General features: G+C 41.3%; 1 protein-coding gene across 1 annotated transcript in view; it reads left to right on the top strand.

Moving 5' to 3' along the window:
• The window catches only part of slc12a5a (solute carrier family 12 member 5a), a 183,170-nt gene that overhangs the window by 12,316 nt on the left and 143,342 nt on the right, over positions 1 to 27,512 (top strand). The gene's annotated exons all lie outside the window — the stretch shown is intronic.

Raw genomic sequence — 27,512 nt, 5'->3', positions numbered from 1 at the left:
GTTTGTGTGGTGCCAGGACCCAGAGACAAGTGGAAAGGATAATGTAAATCCATACTTCATTGAGAAATCGTCTCTGGGGAATCCACAGTGGCTCCTTTCTGCTTTCCTCTGGTTTGTCCTTTAGTGTTATAACTAACCTGGAGCCGTGTTTCCAATTACTTGGCCATGGAAGGTCAAGAGGTGCTTCACCCTGGGTCCCTGGGGGTGAAAACAATGTTTTGACATAATTTAGACATAAAACTGGAATTCTTATTCATTGGTGACGTGTTGCGCGGGAACTCCTGCCCAGGACAGGATTTGGTTGCTAATTTTACTTCTACTGAGAATAATGAAACCTTCAGATGGTACAATCAGGGGTGTGTTCAGATGGCTCAATAAGCAATACAGCAGCTTGGCCATCAAACTTGGTGTCTGCTTAAAGCTGTCTGGGTCCTTGTGCAGCTGTCTTCAGAGGTGGGTTTGAGAGTATTTTACAGGCATTTGGTATCATTTCTCCTTACTTTGAGTAATTAAACAAGAGTTACTCTTTCATTTTTCTTAAATGTGAAATTTTAACTTTTATTTCAGTTTCATTTCAATTTTAGATTAATTTGTTCTAGGTTTAAGACAAATCACATTTTGGTTTGATTGAATCTGGGCTAAAGTCAAACTAAATGTACAATATAATTCTGTAAATTAAGTATGAAATGAAGTCAAAGACTAATATGTTCAGGTTGGAACACAATTAATGAGCAAACGATTGAAAACAGCTCTTTTTGAAAACAAGCCGTTGGACATGCGATGCAAGGGGAAAAGGTCATTGGTTGTCAGAGTTTATTAACAATTAGTTTTACATATGTAGACCTCAACATCCTGCATAAAAAACACTTAAAACAAAGAAATTCAGCTGTGAGAGGATAACATTACCCTCTTTGCTCTCACATCATGGGTGCGAGTGGTAAATCTAATTTCGTTAATCCCATGCTTCTGTTTACCAGGGGAGAAATCAGTATGTTGTGCATGTCTACAAACCACCCACACAGTAAATATTAATGAGCAATGACAGTATGACTCCTACCTCGAGCCTGTTTACGAGGTTAGGGGAGCTTTCAGACTAGCAGATTGTTTTATGAACCAAGCCAAAATGCTACAGTATTCCAAAATAAAAAAAAAGAAAAACCAATCTTGGTTTACTCTTCAAAACGCGCACATTTTAATCCACAGTAGAGCTGTAAGGCTATTTCTATCCCCGCTTTGACTGACTGTGGGTTTTTATATTTTATTGCCTTTTGATGTGCTATACGCCTTTATTGTGGTAAATCTTGTTACCTAATTTCCAAAGGGATCATGTACAAAAAATATCATCTCTCTGCTTTAAACTGAAGCATCAGGAAGTACCCAGGGACGGCCCCTGTCAGTTATTTTCTTTCAGTGTAGCCTTTTACCATTCATCTTCATAATGGCCTCTCTTTGTATATTGATCGGATCCCTTTCTTACTGTGTTTTCATTAATTGTCTGTGCCGTAGGAAGGCCAGCACGTGTCAGAAGTCATTTCCAGTCCAGCGGGGAATGAATGATCATGTGTCCATTTCCATAAGGGTGAAGTACCAAAGGCTTTCAGATACACATCACTCAAGGTGACGCTGGGTCACACAGGAATGCCAGATAGAGATTTCTGATTGCTTTGCTTTTTGAAGGACCTCACTTAATCTTTTTTTCTTTAGGAGATGACACACTTGAGAAAAAAAAAAGAAAACTTAGGAGGCGTAGATGGGAAAAGGGGCACGTTGGTTGGGGTGAGCTCAGCTGGCAGAGTATTTTGTAACATCACTATTGTTTCCTCATTTCCTGCTTCCTTAAACCTATTCACATCATCCTGCAGCAATCTCCACTGGGAGTTTGGAGGGAATATTAAAATGGCGAGTGTATGCGGGCCAAGTCGGCAGAGCTACGCTTGGTCTTTTTTCTTGATGTCAGACCATGTGGACATACTATACAGAAAAGTGGGTTCATCGCGTCACACTAAAAGCAATTCTGATGTTAAAAATCTATATTACAGTTTTCTTATTGGAATTTAAATAAACTGTTGTAGCTAGCAAGCTTGTGCCAAGCTTGTGCCAAACTCTAAAAACAGATAATATCCTAAGAGTTCTACAGCTCTGAACTTCACCTCACATAAACATGCATTACAATACATTATACATTTTCCAGCAGAGATTTGTTGCAGTCTGGCAAATGTTTGGTAAACTGTTTTTCCTCCTCAACCCGACCCTCATTCTGTGGCATGAAATTTACAATGAATCCTAGCCATTCATTACACTCTTTATAGTTCTGAGAACCAAGAGTTTGTGACTGTGAATAAATAGTCTTTATCTTGGCACCACAGCTGTTACAGGTGACCTAAGTATTGTCAGATAAGACCATAATTGTGTGAATAAGTCATATATGCTTGAGTGTTTTCATTAATAGTTTGCGCTGCCCTTTTCTGAGATGTTTTCTGCAATTACTACCATGATAGCCTTTTATCACAGTTGCTGATATCACAGAGAACAGCTTGCCTAAATCGGCTCCTTATAAATTCTGCCTCTTTGGACTCTTTGAAAGACTCTTTTGACCAAAATTCTCTGAATGCTGCTAGCGTGATAGAGTAGTTCTGGTTTCATTTGAGGTTTGGGATATGTAAGAGGGAGCAAAAACCAGAGATCGATAAGCCCACGGGTCACGACGAATAAACCCATTTCCATAGGTTTTTTTTTTTTTTTGTGGAATGACCCCTGGCCATTTGAGTAGAATAAGCGTGTTGTCCTCCGTGGGTGTGTTTGCATCGGCGCTTTGCAGTGGTGTGGCTGAAGGGAAATAAAGCTTCATTGAATTCCCCTAAGGTCCAGAGGCATTGTGCATGACACTGCAAGCAGAAAGTCATGGAATCACTGAGGCAGTCGTTCAGTTGATGCAGGTTTGGCTCACTTTGACGTAATACTGACTTTGATAAAGTGGAAGGTAAACAGCTATCTAACTCTATCCCGGTCTCTTGCTGTACGACCCCCCCACCCCCACATGCACACACACTGCAACACACGCAACACACTGACTCAAATTCAGATTCATTCCAACCACAATGCTCTTTGTGTGTCATTGGGAGTTAGAAATTTAAGTAATTTCAGCAATTTAAGCAGGTGCTCTACCTTTATAATTTCTAAGTAAGTATCTATGCAGCTATGGAGATGGGATAACTGTAAGTATCATGAGCTCTTTGGTCATAGAAACGGAACAAAAGGCGTTGTCTAGCAAACAAAAAAAAACAAAACAATGGTTGTGGTACTTCATCCCTCAGAGTCAAAGCGGACGTGCCCTGTAGTCAGATGAATTCTTGGCCATTGCATGTTCCCATGTCCTTTCGCCTTACCCTGCGTACATGGATATGCCAGCATGAGGATGACGGTGTGCTCCCCACTAGCGCTCCTCGGACGGTCAGGCTGATAGGCCGGACTCATCCTCTCATCACGCACCGATTCTCTCTCTGGCCCTGGTTATCGTGGAGAATCGGCGCCGGTTGTTGTAGGGAGTGACTGTGACACCAGTGCAGGGCCAGAGCAATGGCGGATGTCTGCACAGGCACAGTTAACAGCGAACTGGCAGGGCGTGGCATCTGCAGTGAGGGAGCGGTCTGTTTCATTCGCGGGAAGAAGACCGGCAGCAAAAATAAATAAACGCATATATAAATAAATATTGGGATTGCTTATGCCCCCCCCAAAGACAGGCTCTCCCCGCATCAATTCTCTCATAACCGGAGTTATCAATATAAATACTTGTGAAATACAGCCTGCCCACAGATGCTTTGTCACTGTTACTGTGGAGAGCATGATGCGGAGGGTACAATGTCATTGGAAGGACTGCAGTTCTGCTCACTGAAGCTGGACGGCTCTACTCAGTCGCCCGGTACGGCCCTCACAACTTTATGCACGCGGTGTTGTCCAAGTCTGAAGCAGAAGTCACATATATTGCCCTTGGAACTGATAACAAGCAGCAAATGAATTTTAACGTTCATTTTTAGTCATTCCTCCCCTCCAGACACTGAATTAATGCTCTTCAATGAATGGAAAGTGATCTCATAAGTTGGACAGTGTTCAGAGCCGCGGTAGCCAGCTAAAGCATTCCGTTTCATCGGGGGTGTGTACTGGTACATCTGGTCAACAAATTAAGAGGGGGGAAAAAGATACTGGCATTAAAACTATATAAATGTCTACAACAGTTAGAATATGAGTCCCCGCTCCATTGGTTTTTCACCGTATTGACTAGGGTGGGATGACAACCCATTTCCTCTCTGTCATGCGTGTGTATTTATGTGCCATTGGTGGCATGTGTTGCATATTTATTGCCCATATTTCAGTGCGATTTCCTGCGATCACCAGGCATGCACCACGGGCTGGGCTGAGGGGGGGTTGCATGGGACAGTGGGCGGGCAGGGTGGAGGCTCTGTAACGGGGGGGTTGCATGGGACAGTGGGGGAGCAGGGTGGAGGCTCTGTAACGGGGGGGTTGCATGGGACAGTGGGCGGGCAGGGTGGAGGATCTGTAATGGGGAGGTTGCATGGGACAGTGGGCGGGCAGGGTGGAGGCTCTGTAACGGGGGGGTTGCATGGGACAGCGGGCGGGCAGGGTGGAGGCTCTGTAACAGGGGGGTTGCATGGGACAGCGGGCGGGCAGGGTGGAGGATCTGTAATGGGGAGGTTGCATGGGACAGTGGGCGGGCAGGGTGGAGGATCTGTAACGGGGAGGTTGCATGGGACAGTGGCTGGGCAGGGTGGAGGATCTGTAATGGGGAGGTTGCATGGGACAGCGGGCGGGCAGGGTGGTGTGCCCTTTGCTTTGCAGATGACTGCTACACAGAGGGTCACAGTCATATCACCCACTCTCCCATTTGCATTTTTATGTGATGTAAAATCAGAGGGAAAGGAGCCTGACCAGATGGTGGTGGGAGATGCCTAAGGTCAGAGTTTTTTTTTTTTTTTTTTTTCTTTACTTACCATTGATTTATGAGCCAATGAGAGTGGTGCAGGAATCTTTAATGCTTACAAACAGCGTGGATAAACCCGGGAAAGACGTTTATCAAGAAGGGGGTGAAGAGTTTCCCCATCGACGCGTTTTATTCGCGAAGATCAAAAGCAGCGCTTTAATGCCGAGCGACCTCTCGTCAAGCTAAAGGTCTTGATTGTAAATAATCTTCCCGGGAGTCGTAAATACCCTTCTTGATCAGTATCTCCCTGAAGAACAGTCCCCAGTCAAACTCACAGATTGCTTTTCTCGGCCTCCGTGGCACAGTGGCTATTCAGACTGAGATATCTCCTGATATCAGTGGGAGAATGAAATCCCTGCCTCTGGGTGCCATTTTCAGCTGAAACGAGCGCTCGTGATGAATGCAATCGAAAAGGATTGCGCCGGCCCTGTTGTTTTGATTTGGAATTCTGCCAATTTTGTCGGGTACATCCTCAGAAATGGATTGTAATTACTGAAACTGAACTGTAATGCAGGAACAAAAAAAAAAAGGCATTCGGAAGGCATTGAAATGACTGCTGTAGGAGGTTGTCATTGTCTGGGAGCTGAGCACCTCATAGTAATGGAAACACACTCAATATCACACCAAATACGTGTGATTAGATCAATGACAAATTGAATGCGGTTGTAGACACGGCGAGCTTGCCTAATCCTTGTGTTTTAGTGCTATACAGAAAGACTAGTGTCAAAGAATAACATTTGTAGAACCAACAGTGAGTTACTCTGTATCAACACAAAATCCTGTCCACTTGATAAGGCACCCTCTGAGCAAATAGTTTAATGCAGCTAATATTTGAGGAATAACTTACATGGGTGAATGGTGAATATGGTTTTCCATTCAGGAACCCACTATTGCCTTTTTTGGTCCACTTCATTGCGCATTTGCCTTTTGTAATATGGTGTAATATGAGATGTGCAAGGTGCTGGGTGATTATGCTAGACTACACTATGTTCTGGATGATCAAACACAAGGTACATTGAGTAAAAAGTAACCCAGTGGCTATTAAACAGAGGTTTGTGTGTGTGTGTGTGAGTGTGTGTGTGCGTGCGTATGTATGTGTGTATGTGTCTGTGTCTGTACGTGTGTGCATGTATGTACATGGGTGTGTATGTGTCTGTGTGTGTGTATGCATGTACGTATATGTATGTATGTGTGTGAAAGAGCGTGTGGATATGTGTGTGCATATGTGTGTGCGTGTATGTGTGTGAGAGAGTGTGTGCGTGTGTGTGTGTGTGTGTGTGTGTGTGTGTGTGTGCGTGTGTATGTGTGGTGGATGCAGTTAAAAGTAACAAGATCTCAAAGGTGATATGCTTTAGACCTGGCTTTTTCCCCTGTTATAATCATTTCAGTCTTATTTTTTTTGCTCTGATCTTTTAATTTTTTCCTGGAATTAGCAGAATGATACCCTGTCCTGCACAAATATTTATAGATATCTGTTTTTCTGATTGCATCTGGATTTTTGTTAAGATAAGCCCTTTGCGAAAGCAGTTAGCATAATGGAAATTAGCACATTTCCCATGCTTGAAAACACTCAAATTAAAGGTCTTTTATATCACTTCAGTTATCACACAGATTTCATCTGTAACTTGTACTCTGTGTCCAGAAAAACTGAAAATCTGAATTTGTTTTCTTATGTCTTTGAAGTGTTGGCATGTTGGTCAAACAGAAGCAGAGTTCCTGGTACCCCTAAGGCATCACAGTGACAGCAGCGCTGTCAGAACTACTGGCTGCAGAGCATTAGAAAGTGTCCTCTGCATGTTTTTGCATCTGTCCAAATCAGCTGTTTACAATGCTGCTTCTTATCGCCTCTCAGAGTTTAAAGGTCGTTTTGAAATGACAGGCCCCACCTTGTACCCCTCCGACATCAAAACAGCCCTCGTTCTCAGCACACCTCCTTGACCTGTGTAATTTATTTTCTGGAAACCGTTCTGCGGGTTTTTACAGTGGGGTGTCACAAGCATGCAGATGATTTCAGGCTCCGTCGGGAAAGTGTGAGGGTAATGTCAATAGCTGTCTGCGTATCCAAGTCATCTGGCACATGCCATGCTCTTGAATGTGAACACGTTATAGAATGTGTGAGAAAAGAGCACCGTGCCGTGTGATAGGGTGGAAGCTCATCCTTTGCAGATTGTCCTTTTTAGTCAAAAGGTGAAAAAAAAAGATTAATTAATGAACATTTTGGATTTCGGCCATAGTCCCTCTCCCTTTCTCTTTTTTTTCCTCCACAGCAGTCAGTTACACGGAGTGCTTTTCCTTATGCACAAAATATGCAGGGGACAAAAAAGGTGGAGTCTCCCCTCCCTTTTTTCCTCCCTCCTTCTCTCTCTTTCTTTCTGTCTTTCTTTCTCCTTCTCTCTTTTTCTGTACGGCCTTCAGGTAGATGGAATGTTTTTCCTCACTCAGAAATGATGTGGGAGATTGTTAGAGTGGACTCGTTTGCTTTTCCTCACTCTGTCTAGCTCTCTCTCTCTCTTTCTCTCTCTCTCTCACTCTTCTCTGGAGTTTTGGTGCAATGCAGTGCCTTCACCACACTGGATGTATCACAGCTTTGGAATGCCAGCTTCCATCCTCCTCCTCTCAATCACTGCACCTGGGGAAGGTTCAGTGAATTTAAGTGAAGGAATGGAAGCCAGGGCTGTTGTTCTCTCAAGAGAAACGCAGACACGCGCGCAGGGCAATGCCAGAGACACCGAGTGACACGGCAACAAGGGAAAGATTTGCATTCAAAAGAATATACATGTTTTGAATATAAATCATCCTCCCTTTGTGCTTGAAGAAATGGCTGTTACCTGAAAGAATGATTGTCTGCAAGGCTTGCAGAATGCAGCGCGATTGCTGTAATGTGGAATGAAAAATAGCCCTCACCTCTGTGGTGAGGAGAAGGAACCGAATCAGGGTTTCAGAGGTGTTATTTCCTAGCTGCTGTCCTCCACATTTAAAGAGGAGAAGAGAGCCATACAGCCACACTGGCTGGTTTATGGGCTTCTGGGCAGAACCTGATTCACCAGCATATGTTTTTTTAAGCATTTGTAGCGCTGGAAATTGAGTGCAGTGAGTCAAATCGGTGTAAAGTTGTATAAGTAAATAAGTAATGAGAGAAAAGGGACTGGAATACAGTGATCCGAGTTTTGGTTTGTACCCCCATACCCCCCCCCCCCCCACCGTAGCCTATCTCATTCATTTTTACTCATTTGATGCTTGTTCTTGGCAGGTGGAAGGGTGTGGGAGTGATGGGTTTCCATGGTGATGGGGTGCTGCAAGGGCGGTTGGGATGGCAGCCTCTGATAGTCTCCTGTCTGTGCAGTTACACAGCGAGAGGGCTCCCTGTGTTATCAGCGGATGGCTTAAGACCATGAACACCAGAATCACAGTCATATCGCCTTTCCCTAAAGCCTTTTTGTGTCCTCATACCAATGACGTGTGTCCTCTGACATGTTAAAGTCATTGGGATTATGGGAGAGACTGGTATCACACCTGTGTTCTGTGCAAGGTGTGTTTGAGCAGTCTAGACATATTATTGTGCATTTCACTGAAACTGAATTAAACACTTTGCAAAGAATAGTACAGCTTATTAGTGGTTCGTGGTTGTCTGGCTATGGCTCTGCATATTTATGCTCAATACATTGTAAGTCATTCAGATGGAATTCTAATTTATCAGAATGACAAGGCATAATTTGTATAAATTTCCGGTGCAGCTATGGAGATGGGATAACTAGCTATTAGAATTTTTAAACAGGACAGATCCTTCAGAAACTATACATGCTCAAATGTTGTGCCACATCATCCCGACACTGTCTCAAAACCCCGGTACTTCATTTCTATGTATACTCACATGATAATTTGTATCATTTAACATTTAAAAAATCATTTTAATCACTTTCTCCCTCTGGTAACCCTAGTCATGGGTGCAACTCCTGGGAGCTCATTAGCTCACAATGAGAAGCTTTCAGGTCTGAGGCTGAGCATAGCTTTGGGAGTGTCGGTCAGGGGAGAGGCCACTTGGGCTGGTATCTGCCTGCCCGTTCCCTCTGACGTCACTGTCACACAGATACCATCTCATGAGCGTTTAGCCCTGTATCTGTGCCGGAGAGCAGAGTCCCTGGAGTATCCAGGAGATCAGAACCACCGCCTTATCCAGCTGAAATCTGCAAGGGTTTAGTGCCCTTGTTAAAAGCTAACTTTGGAAGGGGGTACAGACTTAACAAATCATAAAAAGATCAATGTCTTAATAATGTCAAAATATGACATAAAAAATATATGGTCTGTATTTTCGTCACGCTGTCTGTTGAGATATATTCAACTTATATACGTTGTACAAATATATTCATATATATTTAGCTTGCATATGCTTTCATCTTATGCATATACTATATATAGAATATGTTGTTGCAGTATGAAAACAGTAAAGAATAATCTTTTGAACTATTATACATTTTCCAATTTATTTTACTCTAGCTGTGAGGTATTTAGAAAAAGTGATAAATAAAGACCCCTTTTAAATAAAAAAATAATATATACAGCACCAAAATAATATGAACAGCACCATACCCATTACAGACACCTGAATTGCATTTAACATAAAGGGAAACTCACTTGGGATAAGTCCTTCGGAATACAGCCTCACCATAAACCGTAAGCCTTTCTTTTTATATTTTAAGCATCGTTTGTCACAGAGCGTGCCTTGATTTGGCGAGGATTGCAGTCCGCCCACTCATTCGAATTCAAAGGGCCCTGATTTTGCATTCCGTGGCTGCCGCGTTACATAACGCCTTTGTCTTTCCACACGTGATTGTTTCTCGCACGCATGTGCCTCTCTCTACAGACAGAATTTATTAATGAAGGGGGGGGGGGGGGGGGGGCACGTGATGCAACGAGGCTTAACGCATGGCTTTCTGGGCAACTGAGAATGACAGGGGAATCGTAGTGCCTCCACAGAGAAGAGGCTCCTTTTTCCCTGAGGGCTATCGAGGAGCACGCTGTGGTCGGGGCAGTGGAACGTGTGTGATTTATCGCCCTATATTTGACCCGCGCTGCGTGAAGCTTTATACAAATAACACTGTCGCGTTATGTGGAGGCCAAATTGTCCTTGCGATTCCATTAAGCGCCGGGCCGCCTCAATGAATGTGAAGTTGGTAATCACTTTGATTTCATTTGATTAATGTCATTATGCGGGATTATACTGTTTGTTGTTCCCCCTTGCGCACGGGTCTGCGGGTATGTGTTTATGCAAATCCACTGCTGGGTCCGGGGGAGGGGGGAGTTGGTCTGTCCCTAAAAGAAGTAAATTAATGAGAACGCTGTAAACAGGTCTCAAGCGTCCCAACTGTAGCAATCAGTTTTGTTTGATGGGCCGGATCTATTGCCATTTTAATTATTAAAGGTCACTCTGCAGACTGATGGTCTCGGCCAACAGACATAAATTTACCTGGGTCGTCCAGGCAGATCCATACAGGGCTGGAACTGCGGCTGAAGATGAATATGCTCCTGTCTGTGAAGGGTTACCATCTCCGTCCCAGATTGTCAACATCCTGATCAGGGAAGGGACCTGCGCGGCTCAGAGGTCATTTTAATTGAAATTGATTTTGGTTGAAAACAAAGAAAGCTACAGGAATGGATAGCCGAGGCAGCCGCTTGCCAGGGGTTTAAATCTCCTGCCGAGGGACAGTTCCTGCTGGATGGACTGTGGCTGAAAACGCCGCCTATCTTTCTGTGCATCTGCTGTGATTGAAACCTGCATTGCTGTGACCGCGCTGTGCTGCGGAGTACCGTGTGTTCACCATGTGCGGTTTCTCTTCACCTTGTTCCACCTCCCCTTTTTTCATGCCGTCCATTCTCCGTGCTTAGTCATTGCGCGGTTGCTGCTTCTCACTCTCTGTTCAGCACTGTGCGTGTGTGTGTGTGTGTGAGTGCCTGAGTATGTGTGTGCGTGCATTCGTGTCTGTGTCTGAGTGCATGTGAGCATGTGTGTGTGTGTGAGCATGTGCATGTGTGTGTGTCTGTATGTGTCTGTATGTGTGTGTATGTGTATGCGTGTGCATGCCTCTGTGTGTGAGTTAGTGTGTGTTTCTGCATGTGCGTGTGTGTGTATGTGTGAGTGGGTTTGTGCATTTGTGTGTGTATCTGTGTGTGTGAGTGTGTGCACACGTGTGTGTCTGTATGTGTATACGTGTGTGTCTTTCTACTAAGTTACGCTGACAGGTAGAGGATATGGAGACCTTCAATATCATCTTGAATTGAATTAACACAATAGGCAGGCTCATTTATGCTCAGTTATAATTTCATTGAGACAGAGATATCGAACCTGCAGTTGTTTTTATTGAATCAAATGTGTAGGTGAATGCATTTATCACATCGCAGCACTGTTGTGAAAAACCCGGGGCTCAGGGCTGGGAGATGGGCTGCAACCGCACCCCGAAGGCAGAATATCACCACAATGCAGTGGGCTGTGTGAAAGGGAGAGAGAAGCGGGACAGGGTAAGGTCAATGGCTTCTCTTTAGTGATAATCGACTTAACCGCGACCCAGCCCACTGGCTTTAACACCTCGCGTGCTGACCGAATTCAGGCCTCTTTGTGTGCCTGTGACACAGACGTGGTATTTTGTCCCACAAGGGTTAATTCAGAGGTTTGTGAGCGAAACTGAAGTGTGATGGAGGCAACGGAGGGTGGGGTGGGGGGGGGGGGTGGGGGGGGAGCAGAGCAGCCTGCAGCACGTGGACCCTCCAGCGGTGTCTCTGGATTGGAGCGTGCTTTAGGGAACTGGAGCCTGAAGTTTTCTCAGTCTGCAGTCTGTTTTCTCTATCAGTCAGAGATTGGCAGGATTCTTTTTTTACATACGCTCACATCTCACACACACACACACACACAACTTTTCTCTTGCACAAATGCAAAAGGAATGCCTGAAAATTGTGCATGCTAAACTGTTCTTTTTTGTCGCTCCAGATGAACACCCCCCCACCCCCCACCCCCCCCGCAGTCTAAATTTAGGTGGTGCGTTTTTTCGCATGGGACTCAGTGAAGTGTTCAAATAGATAATGACTCAGTCTAACTCAGCAATCTCCATCTTGCTAAGACAGAGTCTGCCGCTCAAAGGGTACATTTGCATAGACCACATTGCCTTGGCAGGTTTATGACTCAAGTAAAACGTCTGAGTGTGTGTTTGGATGAAATGTACTCTCCGTAATAGCAGCAACAATAATCATAATTATACAACTAGTAGCTGCTGTTATGATTGATACATTTAAATCTTTTTTTTTAAATAAGATATGTTTATCTCAGTTTGTCCTTGCCAATTTGAACATTTTTCCCCAAGAAGTCACATTTTATATGAAGTAATCCTTGATTAAAATGTTTTAATGAGCTGAAATGAATGCAAACAAGATGAAACAATTCCATCCATAATTAACTATCCAAATGGAAGCGAAACTGGGTTGGATGATCATGCTTTATTACATGTATATAATTTGATTTTTTGCTATATAAACAATCTTTTTATGATTACTGTTGCTGTTTAATATTGAGAAAAAATAATGTTTTATGATTATTATTAGTAATAGTACCATTTACAGCAGTAGTAGCAGTAGAAGTATTAGTAGCAAAAGTAGTAAAACTATTATAATATTTGCTATACTACTGCATGATAGCTATCTACTAGCTACTACTAGCTATCAGTGGCTAACTGGCTATCTGCTTTACCATTTACATCATAAAGCTCTGATGCAAGGTTGTTAGATAGTTACATAAGTGGCATTTGATTTGAAGTGAGCTGTTTTCTACTCTTTTGTTCAATGGCTGGCAAGATATACAGGTATACTAGCACACTGGGAAAGGAAACCTGATGAAAAATTCTCTGTATTTTATTTCCATGCATTTCTGTTTTATTTCTTCAGAGCTAGTAAGTATTTCTGGTTTTATGTTTTTAGTGTTCCTTTTTCAATTCAAAGGTCAACCCTACAGGAAACCTACATAACAGTGATGGAGCAAATTAATTACCTTTTTGATTTTTAGTGACCTCCCCATCAATTACCTGTTGAAACATAACACCAAGGCCAGTGCTGGCTTCTTCAGTGGTATTTTACTGAAGGTGCTGTGTCCAACTTTCTATCAATGGATTGCTGAAAGTCCATTTCCACAACTTTTCCCTCAAGACCCCTAAGAGGCTTAGCCATTCACAAGACGTTGATTTAAAATCTCAAATTGGCATGTGTGTGCAGTGATGGTTTTGGTTGTAATCCTGTTCTGCAAATATGCCTAACTGTGAAAAGAGATTAAGGGAGTTTTTTTTTTCCTTGTTCAAAAATCCCACGTGGTTCCCAGTAATCTGAGGGAATAGTCTTAAATAGCTGCCAGATAGTGCCTGATGCATTTTGAACAACACCAGATTACAACAGAACTGAAGCTTGTTTTATAAAACCAAAGTCGTAAACTGATACCAAATATGTGGCGTCCTATACCATGTTGGAGTTGTAGCTATCTTTGTTTTGTGTTATTTTCCATGTAGTATTTAAAATGCAAAGACTTCCAAATTGAAATCTTGAACAATTGAAATCTGAACAGTAGACCAAAAAATTTTTATTTCATGTCAAAATAAATTGATGTAATTTTCCATGTATAAAGTATGTACAGTTGAGATGAGCTAAAACCAGATGCATCAGTATTTATTGGAATGTGTGAGACTGTAGCTAATACAAATATGTTTTTTTATTTTACAGCATTTTAATTGAAACCTGTGAATTAGGGCTGTCAGTCAAGTCAGTTGATTTTTTGGCACTGGGTTATTAGTCAGTTTTGATGTTGTGAGAGACATAAAGTGGCCGGTCTTGTCACTGCATATTAGTATTTATGTTGATGTGATTTGCATTGTCTATTGGTTTGATATGCTGCATCACTGTCATAACTCCCCCCAGCCTGAACAACTGCTTCACTTAGTATGTTATGTAGCTAATAATGATTTTATACATCTACCTTGTTTTATATTCTTTCTTAATGACACTTTTATGTTAATCCAATACATTCTTTCAGATAGACTACAACAGCACTTTATTGCATTTAACAAAGCCTTTAGATTATATTCTGAATGATTGATTGAATGAATGATTTACAGATGCTAAAATGAGCAGATATATACATTTTTCCATTTTCATCCTGACAAAGGCTGTTGCTGAGATATGTCAGTTTGTGTGCTCTGCCCATTAAAATAAAGGCATTTTATATTTTTTCTCTAGTTTAGTGCCTTGGGATTGTTTTGGCATCTCTTTTGCCATATGGGACTTCACCACTTTTGGAATGTTTTTCTGTCTGTGACCCTTAAAATTCAGGAGCATCTTTTGGAGTTTTTGTTTGTCCTTTGATGTACTCCCATTGCACTTTTTTTTTTTTATTTGCGGATGGTCTGAATTATCCCATGATCCCTAGCCTAGAAATAAAATTGAATAGAATATCTTCTGCTAATTTACACAATCTCCTGTTTCTTAGTATGACGAGCTGTAGCTTTTGTTGTAGTTGCATAACATGCAAATGTGTAACATAATATCAATAAAAGTAGTTTTGTGTTTTGTTTTTCTTTTTCAAAAGCATGAAATGCAATTCATGCATTTGTTGATTACTTAATATTACTTCACAAAATAAAACAGCTATTTCTGAATGCTAGACAATGCAAAAAAAGATGTATTATTTATATCTCCAAAAATGCAGACAGAAAAAAATGCATATATATTCCTTGTTCACCTCCAACATGAGTTTTCAGCGTATTACTACGGTACGTCAGAGAAATGGTGGAAGGTTGGTGGAATATGCAGTGGGCAGTTACTCTTATCCCCATTCTTTTTCCTTTGCAATTCCACTACCTGCTACAGAGGCGCAGGTCAAAGTGCCACTCAATGTGAGTGCATGTTTGGGCACATTGTTAAGGCGCACTCATGCTCAAGAGTTGCAGTGTTTTTAGCGTGCCTGTAACTCGCTCTCGCCCGTGTGCATTCGACCTTGTTTCGCTGGAGCCCATCTCCTTCAGATGTGAGCACCATTACTTATACAGGTGCAGGTTTCCTCCATCAGCAGACAGTCTCCTATTGGTTAGAGCGGTGAAGCGTGTCCAAGGAGGGCCAGAGGTACTCGGAAAAAAAAAAAAAAAAAGATCTGAAATATGTAGCATTTCATCTTCTTCCTGAATTAAAGTGGTGGTCTCAAAAGGTTGGAAAGTGACACAGCCCTGTATAATTGAATCAAGGTACTGTGAGTAAAGATAAATGTTCCAAATGTAATTTCTGTGCAGTATGGACAGCCCTTTTTACATCTAGACTGGCTCATATATAAATTCATAAGTTCATATATACATTTTCATCTTGGCTAAGGATGAGGTCATATGTGAGATAATTTAATTTCTTCTGGTAAAGGGCCTCATTGATAAACAGTAGATATCTTGCTTGATTTTTTCTCTGTTTACAAAGTCACAAATACATTTTTCTGCATTTTTATGGTCCTTATTTGATGCTTCTCCTTGTCAAAGCATCAAAGAGTTTTCACTCTGTCTGTTTTCTATATGTATTTCACAAACCAATGACATTCCACCAGAAAAAGGCAACAGAAATGATATATGTACTGGTGTGCTAATAACACCCATGACTCTTGCAGAAAGCAATCGTAATAAGATGAAGCAAGAATCAGAATCAATGTTTCGCCTGGTGTATCATCTTACAGCTCCTCCTGGCAGTGGCAGTAGAGCATTTTTAAGAGTTTTAGCATACAGTTACTCACATACTGCCAGTGGCCTCGGGGAGATCATCAACTTAATGATTTGATTAATGAAATGAGTAACTGGCAGGGGTGTATATGCCTGTGAGGCCTTATTGACTGATTGGCTGTGGGAGAATCTGACACCTGTTCTCCCTAATGTATGGTTTAGTAATCAGTCTGTCAGATATCCCCCAGGGTCAGACACCACACCAGTTTCAGAGGCTCTTTTGGCCAGTAAGATATGCGATTAGATATGTGCCTTGATCTGTCCCTTAATGACTGATGGTTATCCTCAAATTAAGTGTCAAAGGTGTCACTGCATATGCGTCACATGCACCTGTTGCTCATGAATGGATACAGTTATGTTCTGTTGTGCCGGAAGTTGCTCTGGATAAGAGCGTCTGCTAAATGAATGTAATGTAACGTAATGTGTTATGATTGTTGTCAAAATGGTCGTATTTTGCCATTTTGTGGTTTTAAGAATTTTTTATGTGGATGCAAATAATTATATGCAGCATTTATGAAAGCATCACAACACATTGCAAAACATTAAAGCTGCCTCTTATTATTAATACATCTGAATGATTGTTTCCTTCAATGAAACCTCGTCTATGAATGCTGCCAGCCCTTCTGCGTACATTTACAGAACTGGGCTAAAGACTGACTGGCTTGACTCGGATTCTTTAAAAGGTGTGACTTCAAAGCAGGGGCACCCGGGAGGAGAGCGGAGGAGTGCCTGTATTTGAAAAAGGGAAAAACGAGAAGGGGAAAATATCTGCTGGCAGGCCTGCTGCTTGCTATATTAGAAAGGAGTGCCGTTGCCGGGGCAACTGGTTGGCCGTGGTTGGTATTTGTAGCAGTGAGCGGAATAGCTGTGGAGGATTTGATGTTCCGCACACATCCCGGGTCATCTAATATGGCACACATCTCCCGGCTACGCACTCAACACGCTCTCCCAGGGAGAGTGTGTCCACCTCATCCATCAGGGCACAAAGCCGTCGCGCGGCTCCTCCTTGGCGGTTTGTTCGCGCTTGTCAGTATGGCCTGATCCTCATCCAATGTACCTATATAAACAGGTTCGCCATGAAGCCTCCAAGTGACGTTCATAGAATTTTTCTTCTTTTTTTTTTTTTTTTTTTTTTTTTGCTGACTTTGCCAAAGTTGTGAACGCTTATCCGCCGAGACCTGTGTCCATTTGTGAGATGATGGACGTTATGGAGCCAAGGTCGACTGTGCCACACCTATGTCTCTGAACTGATTTATGGTAGAGAGACTCTTCTGTACAAGAGTATGCCTCCTGCCATTTGCTGTTAATTAATCATTTCCCTGCGCATATTTATATATATTTAATTTGCCAGCAATTTGTGTTCAGTACTTAAGTTTATCCAACTAGATTTCATATGTGTTTTAGAAATGCATTACCTGAGCTGCTTATTACAGCTTGCAGCAGTCTTTGTTTACACTAAGAGGTTAGGAATGGCTTAATATAAGGCTAAAATAACAAATGACTAAAATACAGTCAAAAGACAAAATTGGCAAAAAAAAAATAGCCATTATGGTATTATCATGAAAATGTGATACTATTTGCTAAATCACACTGTGGAGGGGAACTCAGGTCACCGAGATGCATACTGATATGGGAAAATGGAATTGCTTGAAATGAGTTTCTGGTAATTGGAAATCATATAGGCTATTTCTAAAATGAATTTTAATAGTAAATCTGTACTTTCTCTGTGAAATGGGGGTTAAATTAGGAGCATTGCATTTGCACCTTTTCCATTCACATTTTCCAATAAATGCCCTGTTTCAATACACTGCAACAATGAACTTTTAAAATGAGAAACTATCTGAAAGATTTTACTGGGGAAATTTACATATCTTGCATCAGTTGTTATGACTCAACAGGGTTTCATAGTTTTGCTTGTGCATTGAGATGTATCCTGTGGCTTCAATTCAGGGCTGCCCTGAAATCCAACACATACTGTATTCCCTGGAGTAGTCTTTAAATAGGTCAGTGTATGCAAATCAGAAAGTGTTGATTGATTTTGCTGACAAAAGAAATACAAAGAGAAGGCTTATTTCAAAAGCAGCCTGAACCTTATCTTTAGTGACATGCAATCTGTCATTTTATTTTTCATTTTTACACTAATGCGATGTGAAACATGGCCACACATTTCACAGAATGCTAATCCTGTCTATTCATAATGATTGCATAGACAAAAAAATATATATATTCACCTATATTTTTTCCTTTCCTGGGAACACTGAGTCTTGAGTCAGGGCAATTGTTCGTGCTTGGCTTGATTCTTAACTATAGCCTCAGGGAAATGAAGAATAAATGCAAAGATGTGGGATTGCATGATTTTAATTTTTCACAAAGTCTTCAGGAAGACGTGTTCACAGACACGGTTCATGGCCTTGTTGAGAAATAGATGATGAAGTATTCAGAAGTGGGTTGTCTAAAAGTTGTGCAGTTGCAAGCATTCACAGCAGTTTTAACGAAGCTCTCCATGACTCTGTGAGACGATAATACTCAAGGAAAATGGTTGGATGCATCAAGCAAAGCCGCCTTGAAAGGGTCATTGACTATAAGCTTGTACATCCAACCAAAGACTTTCCATTGCTATTACTATCTGATAGCATCAAGGTAAGTTTCTTTCAAACTGCTATAAGTGCTTGCATCTGCACATCATTTTGGTTAGTGTTCAAATACTTTGGATGGGCATATTGAATACTAATTGTAAGATTAAGTATTAACCTTTTTCTACTCAGAGAAACAGCCCTATGTGCCTGATATGCACAGTTAAGTCTTTTTAGGCTTCTGTCTCTCCTCTTATTTCAGACAATGAGGAGTGTCAGAAATTCCATCAAAAGGCATCAAAAGATTCCAGTGAACACAAATCTCTCTGAGCCCACCAGAGCCAGCCTCATAGTGCTCGTCATTGCTTATGCTGCACAGGGTGCTTTCTTCGGTAGGTACAACCACTGCTGCCTTCACTATATGAAGGAAGGGTAACATCTTGAGAGTGAAGTTGCTGAATGGGAAAAGAGGTGGTGACCTTTTTGAATTTTGAGCGGGGTGGAGGTCAAGTTATTGACAGGGGTGGCGAGGGGAGGTCAATAACTGGGGTACAGCATGGGGCAGTTAGTGCAGTGGAGAGGAATCTTTTGGTATTCTGTAGCGTGGGAAACACAAAAAGTTTGTATTGGCTCTGTTATGTTAGTAAAGCATTTAGGGCATCAGACCAAGGTTGCATTTTAGCAGCATTGCTGGTGTTACTGATGTGGTAACATGGCACTCAACCTTAGGGAAACAGTGAATTTCACAGTACATTTCCATTTCCAAGGGACTTTGACACTGGTATATAGGGTGGCCCAAAGTCATGCCCCACAGGGAATTCAGTAAAAGCAAGACAAAATTATAATGTTTGATTTGCTGGCCATTAACTTCGTAACACTTTTCTGTTTGACAAAGACATGGTGCCTGAACTCTTCCCAATTGTGTACTGAGTAATTACTGTTTCTGTGGTTCTGTGAACAATTAGTGGACTTCTTGAATTATGATAGTAGAATTCTTCAGAGATAGACCTTGTCTGCTTGTGTTAATTTTTCAGGCATCATTTCACTTGTGGAGAAGCTACATGTTTTATTAGTCATTCGAACACCCTATGAAAATAGTAGCCCTTTATTTGAGGAAGGGGTTGTAGCTTTCAAGTTGGTTCTTCACATGACATCTTTACACAGTAAGCCCAGGTAGGCTGGCATGAAGCTGGATTACATTGTGATTACTGTGAGTTCTTCAGGTATCACACTTCCCTATATCTTACCTGTATGGAGTAACACCAGGGCAATGTCTAGCTGTTCCATTGATTTGCTTGTGTTGGTAGGCCAAGAGGATAGAAGCATTTAAAAGGGATTGCATAAATTGACAAAACATGTTGCAGGTCCCTATGAGATCTTCTTTTCCAGTTTTCAGATATTTTTTTCTGCTTTCAAATTTCTTAGTCCGATTTTTTAAATAATTGGACACTGAAATTGCATAGTGAATACTGTGCACAATGTATCGATTTACAGTGTTTAAGTCTGCCATCCAAACAAATGGGCTTTCACTGCGGTTACAGTATTTAGTGTGGTTCCGCATAAATATTGCTTTATGGTAGTGATTAGAATAACCTCATTCTATTTTCATATCGGGATTCCATCAGAGATTCTGTAAGGACAATATGTATAATTCTGTGAAGCTACCTATGAGCTCATTTGATGAAGCACATTCACCATCATGTTAGGTAGACTTGGCTCTTCTCTCAGGTCCACATAAGGAGGCAGAGACCTCCTACAGAGGACAATGGAAATGTCAGGCAGTGAATTAAATAAATATATCCATATTTACCTGTATAAAATTGATGACAGTAACCTTTATAGTAATTCAAACTTGGCAATACATTGCAGAATTCTTGGCCTGTGTTCAGTGTCAGGCTTACAGCTGCATACTTTAACAGCTTCCAGATCTTTCACTGGAAATCGAGGTATGAAGAGACTATAGTCAGTGATGAGAATAAGTATGTAGACACAATATATATTCCCTTGACCTGCATGTTATGTATGCAAACTCATATCAATATTAGTCACTTAGTCAAATGTGTTGTCTTTTATAGAATTTACTCAGATTGATGTTTCAAATATTCTTCATGCATAAGATGTTATTTGATTGACTGATATACCTTCTACTGTTGACAAACATTTGTTGGAGAGGTTAAGTTTGCATATAAACACACAGAAACCCTACTTTCCAACATCCAACAATGGCAGCGTGAAAGCACTTGAAGATCTGAGTTGAGAATCTGAGCTTTTGGGAAAGTTGTTGCACATAAATTATATATAGTGACATTCTGTAATTTTCAGGGTCATAACAGCTGTGTGAGGCCAGCAACCACAAGTACTGGTTGTTTTTTTAGGTTCCATTTTTTAAATTAGAAGTCTTACCATGACAGATGGTATGGGTCATGAGAAACGGAGCAAGAGACTTTTTTTTAATTATATGGGCTCAAGTTAGTGTACAGATATAATTAATGTTATTTAATGATGTGAAAGCCAATTAAAATTTTGCAGAAATGCAAAACATACATATTAGAGCTACAGAGCAAACAAATATCACAGTGTTCGTAATGCTTTTCACAACAGCAGTGACTTATGTGAGACCTAAAAGAGTGTGACACCTTGATCACACATTGAATTTCAATGCACGGTAAGTGCTAACTTTGCCGTTCAAAAATGTAAATTCTCCCTGTGTAGCTCAAAAACTTATTGAAATGTATTGTTTAAGTCAGTAGAAGCAACAGTTCAGAAAACATTTAGTAGAGGAAAAGTGATTTACAATGCCTTTTTAAAAGCTGTGTGACATTCATAGTGTTCCGTTTTGCAGGTCATTCTGTTAAAAAAAACTCCCCAAAAGCATCAAATTCAGCTGCAGGTATTTTTGTGTGTATTTCATTGTGCTGCTAGTCTCTGTAATTTAGACACATGTATTAGAGTCTAAGTGTACTCGTGGTATGACAGATTTACTTGTTTTCTCAAGAGTTAAGCACCATTGCTGAGATGCGGATAGGTATCACAGATATTGTTTTATTATAATTCTAATACTACTTTTCAGTGTATATAAGTTAAATTCCAAAAACATGCCGTTAGTCAATGTTAGATGGTGAATAATGATGCCTTTCATTGATCTTTGATCATTTTTCAGTGAAGGGGTGACTCACCTCAACCGTCATTGACCTGTAGCACTCACCTGATGGATGCATAGCAGGCAGGTCCAGTAATAGAAGATTAAAGGGGGAGAGGCCCAGATCTGAGAATGAGAGGTCAAGCTGTCTTCAGGGTGTCAGGGGGCTCCCTACGTACTGCAATAAATTCATGGTATCTTTAATAACCAGTGCAAGCCATGCCCTCTGTTATCCAGAAGACAGGATTTTTATCATTGTTTGAGTATAAGAATATATAATGCTCTGCCAATGAAGGCACGTACAGAGAATAGGGCGTATGCATAGAGACCATTGAGTAGCATGTGTCCAAAGGCTATCCAGTACATGATGACTTTTATTTTCTCTTGTCATCACATCACGAAAAACTGAACAATGCCCATGAGCCAGTGAGGCATGCTATGCTAAAGCACTCAACATAAACAAAGAGATGTGTCATTTTGTAAAATTTCTATAAAAAACACATTGTCATTAAAAATACACGTCTTAACAGCCTCTTTTCATTTAAATTTTTGAACATTCCATTTCACCATTTCTAGTCAACCAGGGAAGAAAGTACTGGTTACAGTCCATTTTTAGCTCACCATTCAGGTTCAGATGGCTGTAACCTCCCTCACTTTCCCTAACCACCCTCCCACAAAGCCAGAAATCCTCTTTCAGTGCACTGCACTCTCTGACCTCCTGAGATAGAATTGGATGTTTCTTTTTTTCTAATGGAAAAGAAAACAGGTTCCCCCGTATGCATATTTAATGCTTATAAAGAATGGGTGAATGTCTCTTGCCTTCTCTCGCCCCTCTTTCTCCCACTCTCTCTCAAAATTACTCACATAACTACATATTTTTAGCACAGGGGAGTCTCCTTGGAAGCTTAATGCAGTTGGTTTCCAGCATTAGTTTTCTAGAAAGTGGACACTTGAATTTTTTACACGGCCTCCTGAGATGGATGGTCATTTGTCCCGAAATACACTAATGTTCACACCGGTCGACACAGCACTGCATCAGGGCCTCCAGCGGTCCCTTTATAGACTGTCACGTCCTGCATAAAGAAGTATGGGGGAAACACAATAACAAGCCTCTCACTCTGATTGGCTCTCAAATCATCCAGCTTTCTCCCTACACAGCTGCTGATCCTCTAATTGGGTTGTCTGTTTCTGCGCGGCTCTTATTAGTTTATGATAGGTTGTGATAATGCAATTTTGCGAGGTTTTTACCCGTTGTCACTGTGCTGTAAGGAAAGGTTATTGATGACACTTTCTCACAGCGTAGTAGTTTAACATTCTGGCGATGTTCCGACCATGTTACACACTGACACTGTGAAAGTGGAAATTGGTGGGGTTTTTAATCAGTGTCATAACATGGTGAAGTAAGATTATGATTAAATCTTTGCATAGCATATTAATTTCATGTTCTGGACATGTTGCAACCTGATGAACAGAAATTGGTGTTTTTCCAGCTGTTGTTATCATAGGGTGATGGACCATTTTAACAAGAGTTTTGTGATGTTATGTTCTTGCAATGATCCATTGGGAAATGAAGTGAACAAAGGTTTAAATTTTTTCTTCTTTATCACCCGACTTTGGAATTGTCAGTAGTGGATATTAAGATCATTTCCATGTAAGATCCTCTATACTCGTGCAGGAGAACTGAAATACAACAAATTCACTCAAAACACTTGCATGCAACACTTTTTTGCACTACAAGTTCCATGGTGCACCACAAGAGAGCACAGAACAGAGGATAGGTGCATCCGCCACTGACGTCATCTGCGGAGCTCAGGGGCACCTGACTCATAGGCACCTGAGAGGTTACTGGAGGGTGCTAATAAGTGGTACATTATGGGGACCCTGGCTGATATAACCCCCCCCAGCCTGGTGGAACATAGCCAATTATGTTTTGCCACTGTGGAGTCTTGGTCATTTTCGGCTAATGACACAGGCCAGGCTCAAATACAAGTCTAGGCCTTAGGGCTCAGTCTGCACCACAAAAAGATGACTTTCAATAGATATACTAACCATTAATGAGTCAGCTGTGCAAGAGCTGTTGACTGTCTGTGGTTGGTCCCTTTAAAAACCTGTAGTTGGCATCTGACTAAATGCTTTCCATGCTTATTCTTTCTTTGCTTGATTTCTGGTTCCAATAGGATGTAAAACTGTAAAAATTTCACGGCTGTAGTGTTATACGCAAGCAGGTTAAGACTGGATGCAATCAGCTGTCTGAAAAGCTACCCTGTGTTATTTGTTGAAGGTTTATTTTCTAGGCTATTCTCAGTTTGAGCAGTTTTGTCAGTCCACGGTTCAGAGCATTTGCCGCTTGTTCGCTACTTATTTTTGCCAGTCACAATACTAAATGCATTATTCCAATGTCCTTAAGAATGAACTAAGTGTGGCTTTTCAGAGATAGTCCGTTGCATGCACTTCAGGTGGACCAGAAATGGTGATGGCTTACTCTTGGTTTAATTTCTACTGTAACACAGGGTTTGTAATATTTTAAGTGGATCCGCAAATCTGAGATAACCCAAGCATTGCTTTTAAATCCTAGTCAAAGTCCTGCAGCTGTGATGTGTTTCTTTTGTGGAAATTGAGCGCTCCTCCATGCACACTAATGAGAGCCGTGGGTTTGGCACACAGGTAGGGCACTTCTGTTGCACTCATCAGTATTGCTGTGTACATTTTTCAATTTATCGCAAATGATGGGTTTAGCTGCCAGTGTGATAACGGAGCGCAGTTGAGCTGTGTCGTTCTGTGTGATTTACACACTGGATGGTAGCTGAAGTCACAGAGATGGAAAAACGGTATACCTTGTGTTGTGATGACTGTGGATGTGAGACATTTGTTGATTGCTGAAATGGATCAATTTAGAAATTCCAAAATGCACTGCATGCTATTGTTATTGTTATTGTTATTTTTTGGAGCATAGTATATGCTAAAATAGTGGAAGGGTTCTGTTTGATTTTTTTATACATCTCCACAAATGAGTCACACGATTTATGAAATGATATCACCTTGCAAATTACATTGCATATTTGGAAGCCAAAGTGTTTGCCTTTCAGGGTTTTGCTCATACAGAAGCAATAGCCTATTTTATGTTCTTCATCAGAGGTACTGTAGTTGGATCTATACCCTTAGAGAGTATTTATACTGGATGGTAGAAACTGTTCATCTATAATTTTTGGGCTGATAATGCAGTTGCAGTTACATGATGCTGAAATATTCAGTTTACATCAAGGAAGTATTTGTGTGCAAAAACGTATTTGTGGCTGTACTGGACGTGAAGAATTGTTCACATGTCCCAAGGACTAATGTGTTCATGGTCAGACCATGCTTGACAATGTCTGTCTAGATTCCTGGACGTTCACTTGGTTTTGACATCGAAAAACAGAAAAAAAAAGCCCAAACAAATTTTACTAGCCAGAATAAAACAAGTGAGTACGGTATTTACGGTCTGTGGTCTGTGCATCAACTCAGCTGCACACACACACACACACACACACACACACACACTCACACACTCACACACACAGTCACACTCACATACACAAACTATGTGGTCAAATTCAAGGAGCTCTTAACCCATTTTATGCTATGTAGCGTGCGTGTTACGTTACATGGTTTGTTATGTTTTCGTTAGCGTTATTAAGCTTCTCATACTTTTCACCGCCGCATTTGCTATACTTTGTAATGTTAAATCGCTGTTTCCTCAAAGCTAACATTAGCTAGAATTTTTCCAATCTAGTGTTCTAATCACACCAGTTTGTTTTCACCGTGCGAAAGGGTTAATGCCTCCTAAACAAATTAGACCAAGAGTCGCCACATGTCGTGGCCATATGTTTGCGTCACCTGTCTGGCATGTTCTCAGTGTGTTTACGCAATACAGAGGTCAGGTAATCCTGTGTGAGTCAGTGGTGGTCATGAGCCCTGATGAGAAGAGGCTGAAATCTCACCATTACAGGGTTACTAAAGCTTAAAACTACTCTATATTCATGTTCTTCCGTACCCCTTTTTGGCATTCAAATGATGTGCCTGAATTCATTTCGGTAGCAAGGAACTCTCCCATTGGTTTCTACTCATGGAACGCCAGCAGGCATTTCCCTGATTCAGGAAGGGAGCAGTGAGTGGACGCTTAAAGTTCTGACCTCCTCCAACCAGTCAGTATTTTTTATTAACCCAACATGAGCACTGAAGCATGTTACATGTCTGTTTTGGAGCAATGAATCCATTTATACTATTATGGGGTCATTATTTCAGAAGATTTCAGTGGAAACAAACGATGATTCCATCAGTATTGCTGCTGTCTGACGCCACCTCCCAACAGACATAATTAGGTCCTTTGAGACCTGGGGTCAGACCCACAATTGGACTTTGGTGGGAAGACCCATTTATACCAAAGGCAAACCCAGATATTCCCAGGAAAACTGAAGGAAAAAATGTATGACATTTGAATCAAATAGAGGCTCAGAGACTAAAATGACACTGTATGATCTTCAGGGCTATCCCAGTGCTGTTTTGTTATTTGTTTTACATGAAATTATGTTCCGTGTGCAAGTACTGTAATGATTTAGAGAAAATGTCTCAAAATACATGTATAACAAATACAACAAAATAATTAAAACCCAAGTAAGAACCGTACAGTATTATATAACTGCAAAACCATGTTTTCCAAAGTGATTTACTGTCACTAATGATCACTGATAATTTCCTGGTGTTTCCACAACTGACACCGGTCTGTAATGATGTATGTATTCTCTGAATGAGTATGCAGGAGTATGGATGCATAAGCATCTTTCCCAGATTGCACCATTGTAAAGCGAAAGTGAAATCGCTGGTTGATTAATGCTTATATCAGCCCCTCTGTCTCTGAACCTGTGATTATTCACAGCTAAGCATATAGGACAAGATGAGAAGTACTGGATCTGCTGACAGGCCAGTGGTTATACCCTTAAAATAATGTCCTATAATACAGGGTAATTTACTACAGGATTAACCCAACTCATTAAAGGGTTTCATAAATTGGATTTGAGAGGTTTTCTGGAAGTAAACTTGTACTTCCCTACCTTTCAAGGGTATATTTCTTCCATAGAGTGTGCCACATTACTAATAATAACAAGAAAAAAAAATAACAAAACTAAACTGGATCATAGAAGGGTTCGTTTTTAAATATAACCACTTTTCATATTTATATAAGTGCTGTGCTATAAGTGCTTTGTGTCTTAATGATGACGTTCATTCATTCTGACTATAGGGAAAAGCATGCAGCCTTACATTTGACCTGTTTTTGTTTGTGAGATGTAGGGTCTGGTTAAAAATGAATCCGTTTCAATCTGGTGTACCATGACCAAAGAAGACAAAAGAACAGGGAGTCCGTTCATTATTCAAAGATGTCATTACAAAATGGCCGCCTCGGGGATCACGACAAGGATTGTTAAAGTCTGCTGAAGATAATCAGATTTAGATGCAAATTCTCAGAGCTTCCTGTTCCTGGAGATGAGATGAGATGAATTTAGCACTTGATGCCTTAATAAAAGTCCCTCGGGGCCACTCTACAGATGTGTTGTGATGAAGAGAAAACTAATACACCGAAGAAACATCCTGACACCGTTCAGGTTTACTTAAACAATGCGCGCTGATGCCAGCACCGTTCCTAAAAGGCGACGCCGTACTAAAAAAAAAAAGTGTGAACAACAGGATTACCACCCCGCTATGGCGTCGCTTCACTTAAACGTGGGTGTCGCCCCAATGGCGATTCCCCACAGAGCGGCGGCTTGGTGACGCTCCGTGTCAGCTGATAACGCCACGCGAGCCCAGAGCCCGGCCGTTATTGTCATCCCGCGGATCCCTGGCGTGGTGCTCTCTCTCTCCCCGCTGTATAATTCATCACCCGACTCCTTCCCTCGTGCTATTTATAAACCTCTCGCCTCGCTCATTTACAGTGTTCCGCGCCCCCCCGCTGTTAGAACACAACGACTCCTTCCTGTTTGCATGGAGACGTGTCTTCC

This window comes from Megalops cyprinoides, chromosome 6, assembly GCF_013368585.1.
Source record: "Megalops cyprinoides isolate fMegCyp1 chromosome 6, fMegCyp1.pri, whole genome shotgun sequence".
Lineage (NCBI taxonomy): Eukaryota > Metazoa > Chordata > Actinopteri > Elopiformes > Megalopidae > Megalops > Megalops cyprinoides.
Note: the sequence above shows the minus strand (reverse complement) of the source record. Positions and strands in the feature narration are given on the sequence as shown.